The sequence below is a fragment of the Rutidosis leptorrhynchoides genome, chromosome 5 (genome assembly GCF_046630445.1).
Source record: "Rutidosis leptorrhynchoides isolate AG116_Rl617_1_P2 chromosome 5, CSIRO_AGI_Rlap_v1, whole genome shotgun sequence".
NCBI lineage: Eukaryota > Viridiplantae > Streptophyta > Magnoliopsida > Asterales > Asteraceae > Rutidosis > Rutidosis leptorrhynchoides.
The window spans coordinates 180,566,764-180,587,879 of record NC_092337.1 but is presented as its reverse complement, the minus strand read 5'-3'; positions in this window follow the sequence as shown (position 1 = coordinate 180,587,879).

The following is a 21,116-nucleotide window of genomic DNA, read 5'->3' as shown; positions in this document are numbered from 1 at the left end:
TCCCCTCGTGCTGGAGGTATGCTCTCAGAGCTTTGTAGAGTCTCTACTGATCTCTGAGAAGTGCCCATGCAACATCAGGGTCACTCAAAGTGGCTCCGTAGTGTATCACTATCTTTGGTTCATGCGTATCTGGCAATTGTGTGTGCTCGGCTGGTCTCCTAGCTAAACGTCTAGATCGTCGAACGGGAGGAGCTGGTGGTGTTGTGCCGATATCCTCCTTAACACTCTCTAATAACAAATGCCTTAGGCCTAATTTCCCTGTTGATGGCCTGTTCAGATCAGCACTGCTTCCGGAAGAGTAAACTACAGGAGTCCTCCTCCTGCGAACTGGAATGTAAGCTGATGCTCCTGAACTTGGCATTTCGCCTAAACACATTCAACAAACTTGTAAGCACTAAGCACAAGTATGGCGCTTAGTTGTTAGTACACAGAGATAATATCTTAAGACTGAAAGTAATTGAAAAGAAAATAATAAGTAATAAAAAGGATAAGCAAGGGGTGCCTCCCAAGAGCGCTTTGTTTATCAAGTCGTTACAGCTTGACTTTTCTTTGTCAGATCTTTAGAATGGATCAAAGGAGAAGAGGTGCTCCTCCTTATCGTGGTCTTGTAGATAAGCTTTCAACCGGTGGCCATTAACTTTGAAGTTACTAGTAGGTCCTTCCAATTTCACTGCTCTGTGAGGAAACGCATGTACAACTTTTTATGGGCCACTCCATCTTGATCTAAATTTTCCCTCGAACTTCTTAAACCAAAAATTGAAGAGGAATAACTTTATCTCCAGGGACGAACTTTGTAGGAATCAGTTTTGCATCATGCGTAAGCTTCGTTCGTTCCTTGTAGATGTATGATGTTTCATATGCTTGGTCTCTCAATTCGGCGAGTTCGTTCATTTGCATTTTCCTATGTCTTCCGGTAGCTAAGGGATCGAGGTTGCAGGTCTTCAGTGCCCAGAGTGCTTTGTATTCAAGTTCCAACGGAAGGTGACAAGCTTTTCCATAGATCATGCGGTAGGGTGTAGTTCCTAGAGGATTCTTGTAGGCAGTCTGGAATGCCTACAGAGCATCATCTAGCTTCTCAGCCCATTTATTTCCATGATGGCCGATAGTTCATTCTAAGATTCTTTTGAGTGCTCTGTTTGTGACCTCTGCTTGTCCGTTGGTTTGCGGATGATAGGTAGTGGACATCTTGTGGGTAACTCTGTATTTTTGCATTACCTTCATAAACTGAGTATTACAGAAGTGTGTACCTCTATCACTAATTATCGCACGGGGAGCTCCAAATCTGTAGAAGAGTCTCTTCAGGAAATTGGTGACGACTTTGGCATCATTGGTCGGAAATGCTTGGGCTTCGACCCATCTGGAGACGTAATCTACTGCTACGAGGACATATTCTTTCCCGTTAGACTTTGGGAATGGGCCCATGAAGTCTAATCCCCATATATCGAAGATCTCGCAAGCTTGGATATTAGTCCAAGGCATCTCATTCTTCATAGAGATAATACCTTGCCTTTGGCATGCGTCGCAATGCTTTACAAGCTCTTGCACATCTCGGAATATAGACGGACAGTAGAATCCTGATTCGTAGAATTTTCTTGCGGTTAAGTTTGCCCCATGATGACCTCCATTTGGTCCATGATGACACTGGTGAAGAATCCCTGCTGCTTGCTTTTCATCGATGCACCTCCTGATTATCTGATCAGGGAAAATTCTAAACAGGTAAGGATCTTCCCAGTAGTAGTACTTGGCATCCCTGAAGAATTTCTTTCTTCGGGAGGTACTCATTCCCTTTTGTACTACTCCGGCAACTAGGTAGTTGGCCATGTTGGTATACCAAGGAGTGTCAGTAAATTGTAATCCTATGTGTGTTTGTCCTAAACTCATAAGCTGTTCTTCCAGAAATTTATCTCTGATATCTTGTTCAGCAAGTTTTTCCATCGCTGGGTCCTCCAAACGACTAAGATGATCTGCTGCGACGTTCTCTGCTCCTTTCTTATCTTTAATCTCAATATCGAATTCCTGAAGGAGTAAGATCCATCGTAGGAGTCTTGGCTTTGCGTCTTGCTTAGTGAATAGATATTTGAGGGCTGAATGATCTGTATAGACTATAGTCTTGGACAGGATGAGATAGGAACAAAATTTGTCGAAGGTGAATACTACTGCTAGTAGCTCCTTTTCTGTGGTAGTGTAATTCTCTAGAGCTCCGATTAAGGTTTTACTTGCGTAATAGATTAGATGAAAGTGTTTATCCACCCGTTGTCCAAGCACTGATCCAACTGCGAAATCACTCGCATCACACATGATTTCGAAGGGTAGACTCCAATCAGGAGCTATCACGATGGGCGCATGTGTTAGCTATTCTTTCAGATAGTTGAATTCTTTTCGACATTCTTCATTGAAGATGAAGACAAACGAGACTTCCTTTCCTAGGAGATGAGTGAGAGGTCGTGTAACCTTTGAAAAATCCTTAATGAAGCGTCGGTAAAAACTAGCGTGTCCTAGGAAACTCCTAACCGTTCTTACTGTGGTAGGTTCTGGAAGTTTAGAAATGGTCTCAGTCTTAGCCTTATCAACTTCTATTCCTACTTTTGAAATCTTATGTCCTAAAACTATCCCTTCTTTTATCATGAAGTGACATTTTTCCCAATTCAGAACTAAATTTGACTCTTCACACCGGGTGAGCATCTTGTCAAAGTTTGAAAGGCACGAATCAAAGGTACTACCAAAGACTAAGAAGTTGTCCATGGAGACTTCCATACAATGTTCAATCATGTCATGGAATATTGCCACCATGCATCACTGAAATGTAGCCGGTGCATTGCATAACCCAAATGGCATGCGTCGATAGGCAAATGTTCCATAAGGACATGTGAAGGTTGTTTTCTCTTGGTCCTTTGGATCGAGGGGAATTTGAAAGTAGCCGAAAAAACCGTCAAGGAAACAATAGAATTCATTTCCTGATAGATGTTCCAACATTTGATCAATAAAAGGTAATGGAAAATGATCCTTCTGGGTTGCATCGTTTAGTTTACGATAGTCTATGCAAACCCTCCAACCGGTGACTTCCCGTGTTGGAATAACCTCATTATTCTCATTTTGAATTACGGTTGTCCCTCCCTTTTTGGGTACCACTTGAACAGTACTAACCCATGGCGAATCAGAGATTGGATAGATCAGACCGGCGTCCAAAAGTTTGATTACTTCTTTCTTGACGACTTCTTGAATCATAGGGTTGACCCTTCTTTGCCTCTGAACGGATGGTTTGAAATCATCTTCCATGAAAATCTTGTGGGTGCAATAGTTGGGGCTGATCCCTTTAATGTCGGAGATCTTCCACGCAATTGCCTTCTTATGTGATTTCAAAACTTGAATCAATTTTGCCTTCTCTTGTGGCGTGAGGTCTATCGATATGATTACAGGGAGTTGCGATTCTCCTTCTAAGAATGCAAACTCCAGATTGTCGGGTAACTTCTTCAATTCCAATTCCGGAGGCTCCTCGATAGATGGCTTCATCCTGGCTATTTCCTTTCGGTCTAACGAGTCGTACCTCTCCTGGAATTCTGATTCTTCAGTAGCGGTCACAGATGCTATCTGTTCTTCATTTCTGGAAATTTTCCTTCTTAATGCTTCCTCTTCAGAAACGTCTTCCTTAGTTTCGAAGGTAGGTTCGGGAAACTCCTCACGGTCTTTGTGACGCCCCGTACAAAACCATCGTGTACGGATCATCAACAACAGGATCATCACAAGGTCAAACACTATATGTTGTTTGAAAACCAGTTTGCATTCATAAAAAGATAACGTTTTACAAGAGATAGCGTGCATCCTACTAATAGGATCATAAACATAAGTATTTGACCCTAAGGTCGTTACAAAGCCATTGTTTGAAATTAACATAAACTACGAATGCAAAAGAAAAGTTCCATGATTGAGACATCTCTAGTAATGCAGCGGATATCTAATACAGCAGGTCCTTAACAGCAATTCAGTAACAGCATGACAGCAAGTCTAACAGCGGAAGCAATAAACCTCTAAGCACCTGAGAAATACACGCTTAAAAGTCAACAGGAATGTTGGTGAGCTATAGTTTAAGTTGTAATAGTAACATAAGATAGGCCACGAGATTTCAATGCTGCAAACAGCGTATCAAGACAGTATGAAAAGTATATGTAAAACCGTGGGCACCCGGTAACTAGACTTAACGTTTATAACCCCCTGAAAGTACACTTGGTGAGTGCGTATGTTTACGAAGTATTAAACACTCATTAAATGCTAGCGCGACTAGCCCGAGTGGGGATGTCAAACCCTATGGATCCATATCTAAGATTCGCGTTCACCGGTTCAAAAACCAATGACTAAACATTACCGTGCTAAGGGGAATGTTTATGCCGTTGTATAACCCACACACATATAAAGTTTAAGTACTCGTACCTAGTATGTAAAACGTAAAAAGCACATGTATTCTCAGTCCCAAAATAATTAAAGTAAAAAAGGGATGCTATAACTCACAGTGAATAAGCAATACAAGTTGATTACTAAAGTGTGCAAGTAGTAAGTCGGTCCGAAAGGTCGTCAACCTAAATCAAAGGTTACTATGTCAGTAGGTTGTCTTTACAAGTTCTAATAGTGCATAAAATAAGTTTAAGTGTCATCATCATCATTCATCATCATAAAAGCTAAGTAAGTTAATCAAGTATAGACGTTAAAACAATAGGCTGAATTGGATCAGCTGCTACGACCTCTACGTAAATCGAAAAGACACAAAATCAGTGGCCATGGCTCCGTATGGGAGTTCTCTAGTTGCTGACCAATTTCTAGACTCAAACTCATCTTAGTTTGACTGTGGTGACGGTCTAAGTGCGAGTAGGTCCGAATTTTCAGCACAACGTTACAAAGGAGCATTGACTTTCGGAAGGCCATAGATCCTAAACCGTAACTCGGATTAAGGCGAGGTCTAAACAGAAAATCATCTAATCGAAACGAACTAACTGAAAATCAACTTTCAAGTAGCCCAGGTGGTCTGATCAGATACGAAAAACAGTAGGTTAGGTGCTCCGGTGGGGTTCTTAGTACTTGATGCTCATCACGGTTCTCATCCTTGATGCTTGTAGCTTCAAGTGTACAACTCGTTGATGGGTTAGCATCACCTTAACTAAGGTTCCACCCTCAATACACAATATGTTAAGACCAAGTAAGAATACAACTCATTTATGAGTCTTAGATAGAGGATGAACCAAGGTTACATCATATCCTTAGTCTTAACACAATTACAAGTCACATTTACAACTAAAGCTACAAACTTTACATCAATCAACCAAGTATAAACACAATCTAAGTCAAATGAGGTGATGGAACCCTAAGCTAGAGAGCTTGGATCCATTTCACACAAGTTAAAAGGTTGCAAAGCTAGAAAGCTTGCACCTTTGATGTTCTTGAAGATCTTGAAGCATAAAGATTGGATTTTGAAGATACATGCAGATTGCAAACACAAGTTTGAACCTTTTCAACAAAATAACAAGATCATAATTTAGAAAACTTAGATCCAACAAAAAGATATTAAGATTCAAGCTAGAAAGCTTGAATCTTGATTGTTCTTGAAGATCTTGAAGCATAAAGCTTGGATCTTGAAGATACATAAAGATTACAAACAAAAGTTTGAATCTTTATCATAAAATAACAAGATTAAAGCATAAAAGAAATAGATCTACAAAGTTGGTGAAGATTCAAAGCTAGAAAGCTTGAATCTTCCATGTTCTTGAAGGATTCATGCTTGAATCAACAAGATATAATCAAGATCAAAGTTAAAGGAACTTGATCTCCATATAATGATGATGATGAGCCACGAATTTGAAAAGAAAAAGAGGAAGAAAAGAAAACTTACAAGAATACTAGAAAGGGAGGAAAGAAGAGAGCAAGTGTGTGTGAAAACCAAATGAGAGCAAGTGTAAAATGAGAGGAAAATGGCTAGTATTTATAGGCAAAAATTGACATGGATTGATGAGGTGGAGGCCTCCTTAGCCGTGATTTTCAAAGGGGGGAGGGGGAGACACCATTTTGCTTTTTGGTTAGTGGTTGTCTAAAGCATGTACTTATACTAGAATCCCATGTAACAATATGGATAATCCTTATCCAAATGCTAGTACGACTCATCTAATTAATGGGCATTTATTTCATTTATTATGGGTCACTAGTAAATAATACTTGGGCTAATTAATTGGGCCACTAGTTAGTGTAGGGTGGGCTTAAGTTCAACAAGGAAGAAAGTCCAACAAGACTAACTATTGCGCATAATTAAATTACTACGCGTAATTAAGCATCCAAAAACCCAGGTAATTATTATTATAAAATAATAATTAATATTTCGCAGTCATAATATTCAGATTATGACAAAAGTTAAACGTGCGCGCAGTTCGCAGTTTATTCGAAACTTCAAATAACACTAACGGTTATAAAAGCATCCGGTGAATAAGTTAAGTATCCTACGAACTCTAAGCACAAAAGCAAGTCGAAAAAGTCGGGTCGTTACATTACCCACCTGTTAATGGAAATTTCGTCTCGAAATTTGAGGAGTGACTAAAAATGGTACCGTATTTAAATAAGAAGTAGCGTATCAAGGTTCCGAGAGACTGGTTGTCTCAGAAGTGAGCTATTTTACCTCGAAAGGTACTTGGGCATATAAAAGTAAGAATATGCATATGCCATTATTTAAGTCTCTTGTCCTAAGAGATCAACAAATTGATTTCGTTTCTGGTTAACATGAGTATGTCATCTGAATATATACCCACAAAAGGAAAGATGATGTTTTTAGCCTTACATGCATCTTTAGTAAGCTGGATGCATGGAATACATCATGGAAGTTACCAAACTCATCTAAAACATTGAGCGCTTATGTTGTAGTACCAAGCTGGCAGATAGAATGGAAAACATGGCAATCACAATATACCACATGAGAACTTATCCTTGGATGGAAAGAAATCACAGTTCCATAATGTAACTTTATCCATTCAGTTACATGTTGAGGTTAGGGTTAACATTAACTAGAACAACATATAGTTGCAACCAACGAAGAAAGGAATGTGTAGAGTAATCATATCCGTGTTACAGACGTTTTAAGCAGTCCCTTCCAAGAGGATAACAAGATTCATAGATTCTTAAGGTATTTTATACTACATTTCCGAAAGAAAATCGCACGAAAGGTGTAATCTTTGAACGAGAGTGAACTCTTCGAGCGGTTCATCCTGAATTTGTCCTTATACCTAAGGGGATGCGCGGATGAGAAGATACGTGGACCCTTTGTCGTAAGGAACGGTTTACTCTAAGTGAAAAGAATCTCAAAAACGATTCCTTGTACCTCAACCTACTGATTCATAGAGATGATGTTTACGAGGGTGTTGCGATTAATCGTGAAACATTGAGAGTAGAAATCTACCTAGTGGCTTTCCTACAATAGGGTGACCACTGAGGGTGCCTCAGAAACTGATTTATCGGCCCGCGTTTTTGCCATGTCTAATCTTAAAAGAAACATTTCATGAGCGCAAAGACTTCCTAACGAATTTTTATAAAACTGCCATACAAAGTGGCTCAAATGTTTTTAACAAAGATCTTAGTAGTAAGCTTCATCCCTAACGGAGGGCGAGAAAAAGTGTGATCGATACATGGTGTAGTCTAATACGAAAAACCTTTAATAAAATCAACCAAGGAAGTTTTGAAAAAAAACTTTTAATGTTTGATGTTACAACATAAACAAAACGAAGTTCCTAGGAAATTTTGAAGTACGTATAACATGTATCATTTTGCTCAAAACTATTTGTCTTAAGTTAAACAACTCAATAAAGAAGCGATTTTTAAATAATTTAAAAGTATAACTTAGTATGTACTAACCAAAATAAGTAAGGGTAAATTTATACATATATGATTTTATAAATTGCATTAGTGATAGAAAAGTTTTTGGTACTTTCATTTGTCCATAAATCTCGTGAGGACCGCACAAATAAAACGTGTAAAATCAACGTGTAAAATTTTTGATAAACATAGTTCTTCGTATTTCAGAGGTTATGAGTTGAAAAAGGTCGAGTGAAAAATCTTTGAATCATCGGTTGACATGTTACTAGGTAATAAAAACTAATGAATTAAATGTAGTTTTGATGATTATCAGGGACTTAAGTCTTTGGCCCAAAAATGTTCACGTGCGAAGCCGTTGCTAAAAAGTGAGGTATGAAGAATAGAGCATGAGGATGAGGAGTTAATCGCTTCTTGACTTTGCAAAATGCCAAACAGGTTATGGCCAATATTAAAGTCGGAGTACTGATGATTTTAATATCACTAGATGAGAATCCATTGGAATAAGTCAGGACTTAGAGTTATGTATGAAAGAGCATCGCTCCAACGGGTGTGGCAAATAAGATCCTTGGGGTAACGCAAAAATTTTGAATGGATTAAGTTTTATTGGATGCTCGTAGGCTCTGCATGACGTGGTAGTAAGTTCCTTTATCACATACACACATGAATCTCTAGATTTCGACGGTTGTAAAGTCTTCATGATGACTTGGATACGAATAAGCAACGAAAAATTTTATATAATCAGCAACAAAATTTTTATAGAAATCGTTTAAGGTGACAATGTAAGAAAAGAAACGAAGTTCTTAGTAAACTGGGGTTATGTACAACATGTACTGTTCTAAGTAAAATATCTTTTGAATAAAAGATTTGATTTGTAAAAGTAATAGTAAAATTTCATATGTATTTGTCAAAAATAAGTAATCATTTACTTTACTTTGTATAGCATATACGATTTCAAAAATTTACACGAATGACTAATAAAATAATTTACCTTTATAAAATTTTGAGAGGATCGTACCGTAAAATAGTGTGTGAAAAATTTTGGCAAACAAAATTTTCGTATTTTGGAGGTTACAAGTTGGAAAAAGATTAATGAGAATCGAGTAAAAGACTTTTGAAACTTTCGGGTGATATTTGAGCAAAAATGTTACGAGGTAATGAAAACTGTTGAATTTAAATGTGGTTGATGACTATTAGTAGGGCATAAGTCCTTCGACCAAAAATGCTTAAGTGTGAAGTTGTTGCTTATAAGTGAGATACGAATGTGAGAGTATGAGGTTGGGAATTAACCACCCATTAATTTTGGAAAGTTTCGAACTTGTATGGTTAATATTGAAGTAAGAAGGATGATGGTGTGATTATCACCGAACAAGGAATCTCTAGGAATAAGTTAGGATTTAGAGTTGCTTAAGAATGAGCATCAAATAAGATTCTTGGGTAGTATAGAATTTGAATTGCTGAAGTGACGGAATACAATTTCCTTTATGTATCGTTGTCCATTGTATCGGTTTTTTTCATGGTTAGAAAGTGAGCAGATTTGGTGAGGCGGTCAACGATGATCCAGATAGTGTAATAACTGCCTATTGTTTTTGGTAGCCTCGGGATGAAATCCATCGTCATCCCTTCCCGTTTCCATTGTGGGATCTCGGGTTGTTGAAGTAACCCAGATGGCTTTTGGCTCATCATTCTAGCGAGGTATACGAGTAATCTTCTTACTATAAATAACTTTCGCTTTCATCCTTGAAAGCCAGTCCACTCCAACTATTTCATCAAAGCTTCCTAACTCGATGAGTATTAGGTTAATCTTAAGGTTCATTCCAACCAAATCTTATTTTACTGCCGTGAAAATTTTTATCAACCTTCTCAAATAATATCTGCTTATGCGCAGGTAAATAATCCTTTCCAACTACTATTCTAAAACTTCCAAGTTTTGTTGGCATGAGGTCATCTCCAAATGACCCACCTGTTAATTTTAAGGTACTACCTTAAATTACTCATCTATCTCTGCCAGCTTACCATTAGCTTGTCCTATAGAATACTTAACTCTCATGGTTTTTAATGGCTTATCAGTCATAACACTAAGGTTCTTAGATATAAGGTTTCTATCGCTCTAGTATTAAACAACCTCGAGACAATAAAACGTTGTGACGAATCGTCCCCTAACTATAATTAGGATCCATGCGAGTTTCCATAACGATTGCTCTACCGCAAGTGAGTCTAATGTTTTCCTAATTGAGAACTTTTTCCTTAAGTGTCCAGGGTGTCTATATCTATAACAGATTTTCGGGTTATCAATTCTGCAATCCAGGCCCTTCTCTTACAGTATCTAGGCTAAGTGGTTATTCCTACCTTTATCAAACCATAATGCGTAACCTCATGGTTTCTCTGTGTGGGTGTGTAGGTTCCGTAGGTCATGCACCAATGTCTAAATGTCCCAAAATTTCTTCAAAATGTTTGAGTTCAGGTAATGTCGTTAGGTTCCTTTCTAGAATTTCAATCTGGGTCTCGTGTCGAGTTGTACGTGTAGCAAGTAGTAATACGATTTGTCTTGAGACGACTCTCAAGTCTTTGGGTATGGCTGAGCATCCGTGGAAGACACGATGGCCTTGTGAAAAGAGATGCCTTCCCGACTTCTCCAATTCCTAAGAGTGTTAGGGACCTAAGCCCAGAAGTGTCGTTAGATCGTCAAGTAGTGGTGAAGAATGAAAGAGATAAGCGACGGTCATGAAAGCGTACAGGAGACGAGTCGACTTGCGGAAATTGAACATCCTTCTAATGTTCATACGTTGTACGTGGCTAATTAGAGTGAGCTTGGGGTGCGGTTACTCCGACAAGTCCTCACATATCTCCTCCTCCAAGGATCAACTTTAGAGGGCGTGTAATCCGAGGGGTGCTCCTCTTAGATTGCGTGAAGTAACATTTCGATCTCTGGAATGGTAGTAACAGGTGGATTACAATACTAATCCTTAGGGTTAGACGAGTGGGAACAGGGTTCAGAAAACATCTGAACTAGGAAAGGTTAAGTTTTCCAGGTTGGTACAGCGAATAGCAGGCATGAAGCAAGCACGTAATCAGGCACTACAGCAACCTAGATCATCTACAGCAGTATATAGCATGGCAATACTAACAGTTCTAAACAGAAGTAACATGCAAAAGCAGATAGTAGCATGCAGTACTAAGAATAAGTAAAAGCATACAGCGAGTTTACATAGCGGTAAAAGGAAACGGTAGCATGCAACAAGTTCATACAGCAGTGGAAGTAAGTAGTGGCATGCAGTAGTAGTAAGCAGTAACATGCAGTAATATAACACAGTAGCATGCTGCAGGTTCCGCAGAAACAAGTAAACAAGCAAGTTGTAGATTAGTCCTATTAGCGAATCCTACTTGACTCAGACTCACTAATGCAACCTAATTCCCTACAACCAATGCTCTGATACCAACTGTGATGCCCCGTACAAAACCATCGTGTACGGATCATCAACAACAGGATCATCACAAGGTCAAACACTATATGCTATTTGAAAACCAGCTAGCATTCATAAAAAGATAACGTTTTACAAGAGATAGTGTGCATCCTACTAATAAGATCATAAACATAAGTATTTGACCCTAAGGTCGTTACAAAGCCATTGTTTGAAATTAACATAAACTACGAATGCAAAAGAAAAGTTCCATGATTGAGACATCTCTAGTAATGCAGCGGATATCTAGTACAGCAGGTCCTTAACAGCAATTCAGTAACATCATGACAGCAAGTCTAACAGCGGAAGCAATAAACCTCTAAGCACCTCAGAAATACACGCTTAAAAGTCAACACGAATGTTGATGAGCTATAGTTTAAGTTGTAATAGTAACGTAAGATAGGCCATGAGATTTCAGTGCTGCAAACAGCGTATCAAGATAGTATGAAAAGTATATGTAAAACCGTGGGCACCCGGTAGCTAGACTTAACGTTTATAACCCCCTGAAAGTACACTTGGTGTGTGCGTATGTTTACGAAGTATTAAACACTCGTTAAATGCTAGCGCGACTAGCCCGAGTGGGGATGTCAAACCCTATGGATCCATATCTAAGATTCGCGTTCACCGGTTTAAAAACCAATGACTAAACGTTACCGTGCTAAGGGGAATGTTTATGCCGTTGTATAACCCACACACATATAAAGTTTAAGTACTCGTACCTAGTATGTAAAACATAATAAGCACATGTATTCTCAGTCCCAAAATAATTAAAGTAAAAAGGGATGCTATAACTCACAGTGAATAAGCAATACAAGTTGATACGAAAGTGTGCAAGTAGTAAGTCGGTCCGAAAGGTCGTCAACATAAATCAAAGGTTAATAGGTCAGTAGGTTGTCTTTACAAGTTCTAATAGTGCATAAAATATGTTTAAGTGTCATCATCATCATCATTCATCATCATAAAAGCTAAGTAATTTAATCAAGTATAGAGGTCAAAACCTCTAGGCTGAATTGGATCAGCTGCTACGACCTGTACGTAAATCGAAAAGACACAAAATCAGTGGCCATGGCTCTGTATGGGAGTTCTCTAGTTGCTGACCAATTTCTAAACTCAAACTCGTCTTAGTTTGACTGTGGCGATGGTCTAAGTGCAAGTAGGTCCGAATTTTCAGCACAACGTTACAAAGGAGCATTGACTTTCGGAAGGCCATAGATCCTAAACCGTAACTCGGATTAAGACGAGGTCTAAACGGAAAATCATCTACTCGAAACGAACTAACTAAAAATCAACTTTCTAGTAGCCCAGGTAGTCTGATCAAATACGAAAAACAGTAGGTTAGGTGCTCCAGTGGGGTTCTTAATACTTGATGCTCATCATGGTTCTCATCCTTGATGCTTGTAGCTTCAAGTGTACAACTCGTTGATGGGTTATCATCACCTTGACTAAGGTTCCACCCTCAATACACAATATGTTAAGACCAAGTAAGAATACAACTCATTTATGAGTCTTAGATGGAGGATGAACCAAGGTTACATCATATCATTAGTCTTAACACAATTACAAGTCACATTTACAACTAAAGCTACAAACTTTACATCAATCAACCAAGTATAAACACAATCTAAGTCAAATGAGGTGATGAAACCCTAAGCTAGAGAGCTTGGATCCATTTCACACAAGTTACAAGGTTGCAAAGCTAGAAAGCTTGCACCTTTGATGTTCTTGAAGATCTTGAAGCTAAAGCTTGGATCTTGAAGATACATGAAGATTGCAAACACAAGTTTGAACCTTTTCAACAAAATAACAAGATTATAAGTTAGAAAACTTAGATCCAACAAAAAGATATGAAGATTCAAGATTGAAAGCTTGAATCTTGATTGTTCTTGAAGATCTTGAAGTATAAAACTTGGATCTTGAAGATACATAAAGATTACAAACAAAAGTTTGAATTTTTATCATAAAATAACAAGATTAAAGCATAAAAGAAATAGATCTACAAAGTTGGTGAAGATTCAAAGCTAGAAAGCTTGAATCTTCCATGTTCTTGAAGGATTCATGCTTGAATCAACAAGATATAATCAAGATCAAAGTTAAAGGAACCTGATCTCCATATAATGACGATGATGAGCCACGAATTTGAAAAGAAAAAGAGGAAGAAAAGAAAACTTACAAGAATACTAGAAAGGGAGGAAAGAAGAGAGCAAGTGTGTGTGAAAACCAAATGAGAGCAAGTGTAAAATAAGAGGAAAATGGCTAGTATTTATAGGCAAACATTGACATGGATTGATGAGTGGAGGCCTCCTTGGCCGTGATTTTCAATGGGGGGAGGTGGAGACACCATTTTGCTTTTTGGTTAGTGGTTGTCTAAAGAATGTACTTATGCTAGAATCCCATGTAACAATATGGATAATCCTTATCCAAATGCTAGTACGACTCATCTAATTAATGGGAATTTATTTCATTTATTATGGGTCACTAGTAAATAATACTTGGGCTAATTAATTGGGCCACTAGTTAGTGTAGGGTGTGCTTAAGTCCAACAAGGAAGAAAGTCCAACAAGACTAACTATTGTGCATAATTAAATTACTACGCGTAATTAAGCATCCAAAAACCCAGGTAATTATTATTATAAAATAATAATTAATATTTCGCAGTCATAATATTCAGATTACGACAAAAGTTAAACGTGCGCGCAGTTCGCGGTTTATTCGAAACGTCAAATAACACTAACGGTTATAAAGGCATCCGGTGAACAAGTTAAGTATCCTACGAACTCTAAGGCACGTTTTGACATATAATTGGAAGTAACCCACGTATATCAAGTTCCCAGAGTATACAGTAACACAGTACGCACAAATACGCAGTTTCACTAAAATACAAAGCACAAAAGCAAGTCGAAAAAGTCGGGTCATTACATTCTTCCCTTGACTGGGGTTCCTGATATACCAGAATGAAGTCTATTTCTTCATTCGATCTTCTCCTTAATAGAGGTAAAGGAATTCCTTGTCCTAGTGGTGCTATTTGAATAGTATTGCCAAGAAAGTTACTTTCAGAGAGGGGAGATATGTGTTGACTAAGGTCTATGGCGGAATGTTTGTCGTGATTTCCTTTAGGAGGTGTAAAGAACAGAACCTTAGAAATTTGATCTTGACTGCATATAGCTATAGTCTCTTCCAGATATTTGTTGACGAGTTCTTGAAAAGAATCAGAGAGATTCACATCTTCTTCCTTAGGATGGTTCATGAGGCGATCAACATTGAATGTGATTTCTTCTCCTCCAACCCTTAATTTCATAGATTTCTCGTGAACGTCAATTACGGCCTTGGCAGTATTCAGGAATGGTATGCCAAGAATGAGTGGGACCTTCGTGTCTTCCTCAATATCCATTATGACGAAGTCAACGGGAAACATGAACTTATCCACTCTAACTAGGACATCTTCAGCTATTCCCCGAGGAATCTTAACTGATCTGTCCTCGAGTTGGATAGTCATTCTGGTTGGCCTTAAGTCATTTAATCCTAGCTTCTTGAATAATGAATAGGGTATTAGGTTTACACTGGCTCCTAAGTTTGCTAACGCATTGCTAATTTGGACATCTTGCAGGTAGCAAGGTACCGTAAATCTTCCTGTATCTCCTAACTTAGGGGGAATTCCATGCTGTAACACTAATGAGCATTCTTCACTTAAGGGCAAGCTAACTATCTCTCTTAATCTCTCTTTGTTTGAAAGTAGTTCTTTGAAATATTTAGCGCAGTTTGGCATCTCTACTAAAGCATCAACTAGACATACATTCAAATGCAAATTCTTAATTATATCCCAATACTTATCAAATTGTGCTTCTTGTTTTTCCTTCCTAAGCCTACCTGGAAAGGTATGCGGGCGTGTGGAATAATTTCCGAGGCCTTAGGAGAGATAGGTTCTGGTGGATTGACAATTGGGTCAATTGGCACAGGTTCTTTATCGGAAAAATCTTGTATGGGTATATTAACAGTTGTTTCCTTCCCTCCTCTAGTAATTACTAGGGCATCAAACTCACTACACTCTATATCAATTTTAGCGATTAATCGTTTAAACGTAAGCTGAAAATTAGTGATTAATTCTTCAAAAGTCTTTATCAAAGTATCAAATTTGTTCTGGCATTCTATGATTTGAAGGTTTATCATATATTGCTTTTTCATAAATTCAACTAAAATTTTCTTAGAGTGGAGAGTAGTTTTATGCAATGGGAAAATTATATTATGATCCGAGCTATTTTGCTGTTTGTGTGCCCATCTAGGGTAAGGATACCTTAGATTGGTTCTAGCAACATCGGAGTTTTTAGGAATTGGTAAACTTTGAAGAGTAAGGGTGAGATCTTGTAACCTATTTTCCAGCATTTTAACCGTATGAGCGAAGACGTCATCCTTCTCAGCAGCTTCATTGTTCCAATCTTCCTGTTGTGCAGATATTGTGTCCAAGAGATCCCATGCTTCATTTGTTGTTCGAGACATGAAATTTCCTTGCGAGGCCATGTATAGGAGAGACTTATCATCCTTGGTCAAACCATTGTAAAGTGTACAGATTATGTCTGCCCGACTTAACGAATGATTCGGACATCTTTTAAGCATCATCTTTACTCTATTCCATGCTAGACACAATGACTCATTTTCTTTTTGAGAAAAGTTAGTGATGTCATTCCTTAAATAGGTTTGCAGGGAGGGTGGATAGAATTTGTTTAGAAATTTAGTGGCTACTTCCTCCCATGTATGGATTGAATTCGGGTTAAGTGCGTTAAACCATGCTGAAGCGTGTGCAGAAAGTGAATATTGAAAAAGATGAAGTTTTAAAATGTTTTTCTCGTTTGATTTTTTTCTTAAAATTGTCAACCAGACTGATAAATTTGTTTATATGAAAGTTCGGATCGTCAGTCGGTAATCCTTGAAATTTACAGATCATACTGACTAGTTTAATCATGTTTGAACTGATTTCAGGAATTCCTTCGGTTCCTAAGGTGATTGGTCCTCCTCTTTCCTCTAAGCATGACTTATGCATAGAAGCAAGGGTGTCTTGTTGGTTCATTTTTAGATTTTTTGTTAAAAAAACTTAAAAGTAACTTTTAGAAAATATTAATTTACTAAAAGGATCGATAATTTAATAAAAACAATTATTCTTGAAATTCGGTCGCTAACCAGATCGGATATCTTAACTGATAGGACTTCTCACAGGTTACTCGTATCTAGGTGGCCAGGCCGACTACGGAGAGGCAGGATCCTTTTGGTTCCAATATAATTGAAGACTGTTCGGAAAATACAATAACCAAGTCCGTGTATAATTGTCTTTCTTAACACCACTAAACAATACTTTGTCTGTTTAAAATCTTTCTCGATCAAAATATTCGATGTCCCACGGCAGCGGTGCCAAAGAAGAAGTCTCTTTCTGATATAGCCAAAACTGACAGTTTTATTCGTGCGGTGTCGTTAGGTCGCAGGGCGTCAGATTCGGTATAGCATGCAGAGATTTTCGTTTAATTTATATTTTGCAGGGCCTAAATTTACTTTTACTTTCTAAAGCGTAGAAGCTGTAAGTTAACCTAGTGTCAAACTTTATGCTGATTAACGAATTGAAGATCAAATGGAGAACTGTCTTTTAGTTAAATTACCTACATAAAAGATAGTAGTTGATTTTAGCTAAAGGTCCTAAATGCAGAAAAGTAAATAAAGTGGAAGGATATCCGTAGTATGCAGATCAGGGAAATGTTGACCAAGATATCAGAGTTGGGTTTGGGAAAGGTAATCATGCTTATATTAAGACTATGCTTGGAATGATGTAGATCTGGTAGGATGAGCCAATTACACAGACCTACTTAACTCTGAACTCTCGGAGTTCTCTTTGAGCAGTGAGAAGTATGTCACTTGGTTGTATAACTGAAGTGTAACAATACCTCGGAGGTTATCCTCAGTAGAGTACTAGGTTTATTAGTGAGTTAAGCTCTAATCCTAAACCTCGTTATCAGTTTAGGTAACTGAATAACAACATGACGTGTTGATTACAACTTCATAATAAAAATATCAATAATAAATTTTTATATATCTTGGACCTCGTCTCCCTCGCGGTGGTCTTCTCTGAAATAAATTGTATCATTTTCATTAACTTAATTCATAGGTGCAACACCGACTGAAAAGGGAGGTAACTCGTCAAATTGGTCGTATTCTTCCTCATCGACAACATCTTGAACACCAACAATCCATCGTTTTCCGAATTGTACCACGTGCCACCTGCTTTCCTTCGGGTCTTCAATATAAAATACTTGGGTAACTAGTGTTGCTAAAACAAATGGTTCTTTCGGATAACCATTAGTGGATAGATTTACTGTCGTAAAACCATCTTCATCAATTTTAACTCCTTTTTGATTATCAGCCTACTTACACCTAAACAAGGGTACAAAGACCGAACTGCCGTATTCTAATTCCCATATTTCTTCAATGACACCGCAATATGAGTTTTAGTGATCCTTTGTAGTGACCCAAACTTTTCCATAATTATATATATTAAATGATATCTAATATTAACATGATTAAATGTTTCCAACATATTAAGCAATCAAACTTGTTAAGACTTGATTATTTGTTATGAGTTTCATGTAGACAATTGACCACCCAAGTTGACCGGCGATTCACGAACGTTAAAACTTATAAAAACGAAATGATGTTATATATATGGAAATATATATGGTTAACATGAGATTATGTTATGTAAGAATCTCACTAGGTATATTAACAATGTGTGATATACATAAAAATGAGAATATTGAATTATGAAGCTCGAAATGATATACATAACGATTATCGTCATAATAACGTCTTACTAAATACATATGTATTGAAATAAGATATTGATATACTATATTTAATATGATAAAATGATAATTAAGTATATCATTGAGTGTATTAACAATGAACTATACAAGTAAGATGAGACTACTAACTTAAGGATTTCGAAACAATATATATATGTAACAATTATCGTTGTATTAGTATTTTAATATATGTATGATGTTAAGATATATTCATACACCATGTTATCATATTAACATAACAATTTAACATCTCATTTAAGTATAATAACAATGAATTAATTACATTTAACAAGATCGTTAACCTAAAGGTTTCAAAACAACATTTACATGTAATGACTTACGATGACTTAACGACTCAGTTAAAATGTATATACATGTAGTGTATTTACATGTATTAGTACACTTTTGTAAGACTTCATGACATATATCAAAGTACTTCTACTTAACAAAAATGCATACGATTACATCCTCATTCATTTTCATCAACAATTCTACTCGTATGCACCCGTATTCGTAGTCGTACAATACACAACTTCTAAGATGTATATACTATTGGTATATACACTCAATCATCAGCTCCTTAGTAGCCCATGTGAGTCATTAAACATGTGGGAATCATCATTTGGCAACTAGAATGAAATATCTCACAAAATTACAAAAAAATATATTATAAATCATTCATGAATTAATTACATGAAAACAAACTTACACATCCTTTATATCTAATCCATATACCAACTACCAAAAACACCTACAAACACTTTCATTCTTCAATTTTCTTCATCTAATTGATCTCTCTCAAGTTCTATCTTCAAGTTCTAAGTGTTCTTCATAAATTCTATAAGTTCTAGTTTCATAAAATCAAGAATACTATCAAGTTTGCAAGATTACTTCAAAGCTTTCTAATCCAATCCAAGTAATCATCTAAGCTCAAGAAATCTTTCTTATTTACAGTAAGATATATTTCTAATACAAGGTAATACTCATATTCAAACTTTGATTCAATTTCTATAACTATAACTATCTTATTTCGAGTGGAAATCTTACTTGAACTTGTTTTCGTGTCATGATTCTACTTCAAGAACTTTCAAGACATCCAAGGATCCTTTAAAGCTAGATCTATTTTTTTCAATTCCATTAGGTTTTCCTATTAAAATTAAGGTAGTAATGATGTTCATATCATCATTCAATTCGTACATATAAAACCATCTTATTCGAAGATTTAAACTTGTAATCACTAGAACATAGTTTAGTTAATTCTAAACTTGTTCGCAAAATAAAGTTAATCCCTCTAACTTGAATTTTAAAATCAACTAAACACATGTTCTATATCTATATGATATGCTAACTTAATGATTTAAAACCTGGAAACACGAAGAACACCGTAAAATCGGACATACGCCGTCGTAGTAACACCGCGGGATGTTTTGGGTTAGTTAATTAAAAACTATGATAAACCTTGATTTAAAAGTTGTTCTTCTGGGAAAATGATTTTTCTTATGAACATTAAACTATATCCAAAAATCATGGTTTAACTCAAAGTGGAAGTATGTTTTTCAAAATGGTCATCAAGACGTCGTTCTTTCGACTGAAATGACTACCTCTTATAATATTGACTTGTAACCTGTATTTCTGACTATAAACTTATAATTTTTCTGTTTAGATTCATAAACTTAATTTCAATATGAAACCATAGCAACTTGAATCACTCAAAACGGATTTAAAACGAAGAAATGACGGGTAAAACAAAATTGGATAAATTTGCTAGTTTTAGCTACGAAAATTTTGTAACAAATCTAGACTAAACATATCTTAACTATTTTATTATACATATTATGAAATATTGGGATACCATAGACACGTATACAATGTTTTGACATATCATATCGACCCATATATATATATATATATATATATATATATATATATATATATATATATATATATATATATATATTTCGGAACAACCATAGACACTCTATATGCAGCAATGTTTGAGTTATCTATACAGGGTTGAGGTTGATTACAAAATAATATATATACTTTGAGTTGTGATCGAGTATGAGACTTGTATACACTAGGTCGTGGATTGATTTGAGATAATATATATTGCTTTATTTCTGTACATCTAACTGTGGACAACTAGTTGTAGGTTACTAACGAGGACTGCTGACTTAACAAACTCAAATCATTAAAACGTAATAAGAAAATGTTGTAAATATATTTTGAACATACTTTGATATATATGTACATATTTGTTATAGGTTCATTAAACGACCAGTGGCCAAGTCTTACTTTTCGACGAAGTAAATATCTGTGAAAGTGAGTTATAGTCCCACTTTTAAAATCTAATATTTTTGGGATAAGAATACATATAGTTTTATAAATGTTTTACGAAAGAGACACAAGTAATCGAAACTACATTCTATGGTTGAATTATTAAACCGAATATGCCCCTTTTAGCTTGGTAGCCTAAGAATTAGGGAACTGGCCCCTATTTGACGCGAATCCTAAAGGTAGATCTACGAGAACTAACAAATCCCATTCTGGAATTTGGAATGCTTTAGTACTTCAAGTTTATCATGTCCGATGGGTGTCCCGGAATGATGGGGATATTCTATATGCATCTTGTTAATGTCGGTTACCAGGTGTTCACCATATGAATGATTTTTGTCTCTATGCAGTTTGCGAAATGCCTGATATGAGATGTGTTATAAAAATGAAATCTTGTGGTCTATTATTATGATTTGATAATATATAGGTTAAACCTATAACTCACCAACATTTTTGTTGACGTTTTAAGCATGTTTATTATAAGGTGATTATTAAGAGCTTCCGCTGTTGCATACTAAAATAAAGACAAGATTTAGAGTCCATGCTTGTATGATATTGTGTAAAAACTGCATTCAAGAAACTTATTTTGATGTAATATATTCTTATTGTAAACCATTATGTAATGGTCGTGTGTAAACGGTATATTTTAGAT